This window comes from Vidua macroura, chromosome 5 (genome assembly GCF_024509145.1).
Source record: "Vidua macroura isolate BioBank_ID:100142 chromosome 5, ASM2450914v1, whole genome shotgun sequence".
Lineage (NCBI taxonomy): Eukaryota > Metazoa > Chordata > Aves > Passeriformes > Viduidae > Vidua > Vidua macroura.
In genome coordinates, this window is record NC_071575.1 from 22,862,916 (window position 1) to 22,869,288 (window position 6,373).

Below are 6,373 nucleotides of genomic sequence, written 5' to 3' on the forward strand. Positions count from 1 at the left end.
AAGCTCTATTTTTTTTTTTTTTGAAACATTACAGCATTCTGTTCATTCTTTGACTGACCAAAAATATTGCTGAAATGCTCATAAATAAATTAGGAAGGAAAAAAACAAACCCTCCACCCAGCTCGCCTCAAATTGAGTAAGAACCAGCTCCATAAAAACTCATATCGCTGTGAATGCTTTTTCTTGCAGAGGTATCACATCACTTGAGTCTACCAGGTTCAACAACAATGGTACATGTAGCAACATATGATGCAAATATTAATATTTAAGATTAATAGTAATTGTAAAGATTAACAGTAGAGAGCACTAGGCAACAAGAACTGACATTTCTGAACTCTGTCATGAGGTGCGTTTCATCATCACATGGGGCCCTGACATGGTGCAGTGAGGTCCAGCACAAGTCCCCTGGTGAGTCAGAAATTAAGGGCACAGCAAGTTGGGAAGGGGAAGGCCAGCTCTCTGCTCTGGGGAATGCACTTCCACGAGGTTATGATTGGTTTAGGATAGCTGAGGACTCACCCCACAAGGGCAGCGGCCTCCACTGGGGAGCAAACATCTCCTGTGAACCCACTGCAGCTCCTGAGTAGCTGTTTTCAGGAATTGCTTTCAGGAACTGGAAAGTTATTATAGGCTCTTGCTTTCACAAAGGGTGAAGGTGGGAGCAAATCATAAAATGTTTGTGGGAAATAATTTCCTCTAATCAAACCATAATCCTCAGTTTTCTCCACCCTCTCCCCCTCTTTCTCTCCCATTACTGGGAGTAGACAAACTATTTATGGTGCACACAGAGATTGTGCTTTATCCACTTTATCCAACCAGCTACCTACTGGAGTTTCACATACTTTAAGAAATATGAGCTACCAAACTGCCTCTTCCAATTGTTGTAATTTCAAGTATTTTTTGCATTTGCAGATGCCTAAAGGCTGGGGAACAAACATTGCAGAAACAATGAGAAGGGCTGCAAACTGTTTCTACCTCACATCGCAAGCTCTCAAATGACCTGTATCTCATTTAGAAACCTGTCAAAACACCTCTCCAAACAAGCAACTTTTTCCTCCTTTCATAGTTCCCTGTTGTACATCATGAAATACCTCAAGGCTGATGTCAGTTGCAAAGGTAAAATAACATTTCCAGCACCTGAAACGGGGGCTGTCAAGGGCTCACACTTGACAGCTGCTGGATGCTTGAAGGAGACTGTAAATAAAGGACAGGAGTTTACCCTGAGCCTGGGAGGAGGTGTGGGTTAAGCACACACACGGTTTTATCCCATAGTTAGAAGGACTGTGAAAGAGAAGGGCTAATAACACACTCTGCCCTCGCTCCTGCCCCCCGAGGGCAGGGCTTGTGTGCAGAAAGGTGTCTGTACTGGCTGCTGAGCATATGCTGCACCAGCTAGGTGGGGCCCCGTTTGTAAGGTCGTTTAGGCCCTGTTAAAGACTAATCCTGTGATTTTCTTCAGCTGAGTTTAAGGCAGTGAAGCAAGCTCTCCATAGACTCACAATGCCTGAAGCTTATTACCCCCAGGCTTATTACCCCTCTGTGGTGATGGTTGACAGCCCATTGCCTACATCTTGACTCCAATCTAAATTTCAGTTTAGTCTTAAGAAGTTCCTGAATCCTCACACCTCGTGGTGCTCGTGGACCTGGACAAATCACTTCGTGTCTCTGAGCCTATACTTTCCAACAGTAAAACAGAGATAATTATATTGACCTTCTTCATAAAATGCCTTGCAAATGCTAGACAACAGCTAAGTACTATCATGATTATTATACAAAATATTCCATTACGGCCTCTGGATGCCAGAGAAGAAATGAATGATGGCTGGAGTCCACATAAACACTGTGTGAGATCAATGCAGGCACTATTACAGTGTTGATCTGGTCTCCTAGTGTGTGTTCCCACAAATCCACATGGGGATGAAAAATCCAAACATATCTTTTGGCTGACAACTGACTGAAGCTATGCTGCAGGGAGGAAAAAATATCTAACGCCATTGCATTACCCAAACTACATAGTTTCTTCTTTGATCACAAAAGGAATACAGTTTTTTTGGCTAAGTTTTCTGCATATGAAGATAATTGTTTTCAGTTTGTTTTGAGGATTACTTTTGCAGATGAGCCATGAGTTTGATATAAAGAAAGTGCATTTAGATGTTTAACACTCTGTCAAAGTGAGGCACTCATCAGCTTTAAAAATTAAAAATTGTCTGGGAACAAAAGCACTGTCCTGTTTGCTGACAATGGGAAAGAAAAATCCCAAACTCCATGCAAGCTCAAAAGAATATCTTCTGTACTCCACTGAGCAAAGAAGCAAACACGAGAATGAATTCAAGGTTTTCCTAGGAAAGCTTCAGAAGCAAACAGCTTAATTCTATGCTGTGCTAAAAGCCAGTCCAAATCCACTTGCTGCTTTGTTGTTGAGAAACTGTCTGCTTCCAACCGTCCCTCTACACACCCTAGTCACCACCGGCCAATGCTCATTAAAGCTTCAGAGAAGCTACCCCCAAAAGCAAAAGACACCTAGTGTACTCAAAGAGAAGTGCATTGCTTTCATTCTTATAATGCCTCAACTCTTGCATGTTTAACAGGGGTGTGTGACAGATGTGCTTCACTCACTGGTGAGCAGAGAGCAGTTGTGTGCCCCAGGCTTGCCCCAGGTGGTGAGTACCAGCATCTGCGATGATCCTGTACTGCCCAGGAATGGAGCTGCAGCCATGGTAGACACTATCTGCCTTTTCCAAAGTCCTACAGTGAGGAAGAAGAGGAATAGGTTTATACGGATATTTTCTTTTAAAAAGAACTGGTGGAGAAGCTTGGTGCACAGCCTCTGCAGTCACAGGATGCTGCATTCACTGCACAGCCCCATTGGCTCAGGCATCCAGATCAGCACGTAGGAGCTGGATTCCCTGGGGTCACCATCTGTACAGCACATCTGTGGTACCCTCACCAAGCACAGCGAGGCTGGCATGGTGGCTGTCTTGAAGGACAAGCTCATCAGGGTCCACACAACATTACACTTCAGGGAACGCTCACAGCTTGACACAGGCTGGTACCTAAGTGCCAGGGTGGTTATTAGTCCTTCCCAGGGCATTTAAACTGCTGCCTATGGCTTTTCCAGTGCTGCAGAGCACAGCACTTAACTAATTTCCTAATTACAAGCAGAAGCCTTTATTTTAATGTGATTCCTTCCTTCCATATACTCTATGCTTTAAGCCTCATGATGCATTTCTCGAGGAGACTTGTTGCTCCTGGTACATTCTCATTTTGTGAATGAAAAATGCCACAGTGACACACCACCAGATAGAAGGACCATGTGTCTCAGTGAGGCTTTTGGTTGCAATAACTCATCACCTTAAACCAACAGCATATAGCCCAATCATCCTCCAGAACAACAGGGGATGTGGGGGCACAAGCCGAGGATTCAGATTTTCAATCATGTGGCCTAAAATCAGATGTCCAGCCTGAGGTTTTGTAAAAGCATCACATATTCCTCTTGGTCTCAGCTGTGCTTTTAAAAAGACAATTAATCCCAGGAAAAAGCATGCACAGTACTGGAGCGTTAAAACCTGCCACATCAAGAAATACAATGGCGTTTTTTCTGCACATATCTGAGCATCCCTGCCCCATGAAGGCACCAAATTCCTGCTCAGGATGTGCAGAATGCATTTAAACACTGAAATAATTTTCCTGCCATAGCCGAAGTTTTTTATTTGGAAAAGAGATGACATTTATTCAGTTGGTAAAATAATCCAGCAGCACATATTGTGCCCCTCTCACAGCTTCTGGAAGAAAGCCCAACATACACATTCTTACTGGTATAAAAGCTTTTCTGCAGTCACTGGCAAAAATATTTGGAAAGAGTTTCAAAATACTGGTATCAGCAAGATGCATATGCCTGATTTCTGTTTGCATGGCTCCAACTGCAGAAAGTCATGTAAAGAAGTGGTAAAAAGGCCTTTAGTTACATGTTAGAAAACAAAGTAATTGCAACAGGATTTAAAAGTGCCTTTGCTAATAGGAACCAGGCAGCTAATGTCAGTCCTTTCAGTTGTTTGACAATAGCTGAACCGAGGAGGTTAGATCCAAAGGCAAATAAAATAACCAGTGCTTCACACATCCACCCGCAGGCACAGAAAATCTTCTGTTCCCTGGAGTATGTCCCTGCCCCAGCACTGCAGTCCCCAGCCACACTGGGGACACTGATCCCACCACAAATGGCAGCAGAGAGCTGAACTGGTGGGGAAAATAGTGTGGAGAAATAAAAAGGGGAAGGGGAGGGCATGAGCTACACTCTATGATAGAGTTCAGAACTGGGTCAGCCTTCTACGTGGATATAGCCAGATGAGGAGAAGTGGGGAGCAGGAGTGAAGGCACAAACCTGCATTGTTGTTAAAACCAACGCTCAAAGCCCCAGCACAGATGCTTCTTGGACAGCCATAGCTGGAACACAACCTCTTTTTGCAAAGCTGTCATCTAAATACAGGCAATTTTGTCTCTCCTCTGATTTTACCAGGTCAGGCTAGACCATGTTTGAAGGCTGAAGAGTGCTCAAGGGAAACATTGCTCACATTCATGGCTGTACTTTTCAGATCCTACTGTTACCTCCATGCAAGTGACCACATGGCTAATGTAAAAATCCTCTCTCCATAACCATTTATTCCCAGATGTTGCCACACCAGCAATTTTTTTTTTTCATTAAGAGGTACCCCTGTCATATTGGCTTGAAGCATGAGACCAGTTAATTGAATATCTGATTTCTGGCAGTGTCTGATCTTGTCTTCTTCCAAAGAAGTCTTAAATATGCTCTGTAACACATGCTACCGGGCAGCAATATGTTGTGGAGGAAGATTTTGTTTCAAAGATGACTAGAGCTCAACATGTTTTTGAGTAGATAGGATAAACAGTGTAATTGTGCATTTATTTTTTCTATGTGAGTGTCTCAAACTGACATTTCCAAAATTTAAACAATCTAAGCAGTGACCTTGAGGCAGCTAGGAAGAGCTAGATTTTTGCAATTTTCTCAGCATCAAACATCTTTTGGCTGGCACCTCTACAAATAAACATGAATGGAAACCTAGAGGCAAATTGTTTAACAACTCAGAAAAATGGCTGATGAACCTCTCCTTACCCCTGAAATGCCTCAGAATTATTTCTGGAGCTTTTTTGAGGTGAACTGGAATATTTTTAAATCTCATCCTTCATCAAGGCTTTGCTCCTCCTTGATTTGGTATTAAGGCAGAAAGTACTCAGTAACACTCTCCTCACTGTCTGTTGTTTGTTCCTCCCCTTATTCTTGATCTCACAGACTCTGGTTTTCATCTTCTGCTGAATTCTACAACACATTTTGCCTGATATACTAATGCATATCTATCTATCTATCTATCTATCTATCTATCTATCTATCTGTCTATCTATCCATCCATCCATCCATCCATCCATCCATCCATCCATCCATCCATCTCCCCTTTTTGCATTATCCTTCTCATGAGGGAACCAAGACAAATGCATATTCAAAGCAGTGCTGATTTTCCAAGCAGTATTAAGTTTCTCTCCCTGTACTGTGACCAAGGGATTTGTTTGCTTTTTGCTCTAATACAACCACATACTCTGTTTCCAACACTGACATACCTGTGTTCTTCCTCGGAGACTGCCACTAATTCCAGCACAGCCAGATGAGACAGCAGTGAATATTGTTCCTGACAGGGTTATTACTTTGTCCTTAGAATGCTGAAACATTTAGAAAAATTATCCTAATTTCAGTGTTTATTCATATGGTACGACATTACTGTTCCAGAAGCAACACCACACTCTGCCATTAATCCTGTGTGACAGAGCTGCTCTGCTGTCCATGCTGATAGCATCTGTATGAAAGGAAGAACAGAAGATCAAACCACACATAAACTGACTCCAGGGCTGAAATTAAGAATAATTCTTCCAATGAAACAAAAAAAGGTTGGAAAGAGTTGACATTTTTTTATAATGTACTGCTGATAAGACAAAAATGCAACAAAAGCTTCTCAGTTCAAAAATATATGAAAGAATACTGAAAGCTGTAATATGCTGCTTGCTTAGATCATCCATAAAGGATCCAGCTGCTGAGAGAGGAGGTTCTGGTGAAGAACCTAATTTTTCTTCTTAAACATTTTTCAGTTCAGAAAGTTCTGTCTCCAACTTACCCAGATGCTGTAAGGAACCAGAGCAGGGTGAAGAATATATTTTCATCTTGATGCTAGCTCTAAAAAAAATTTTTAAAATATGAAAAAAGTAATTTGTGGATGAAGCAAACATTTTGTATTGTTCAAACATTTTGGCATTAAGCATTTAATACTTTCAAACTGAATCTGAAGAATTTTGATATAAAGTTGTGGCAAGT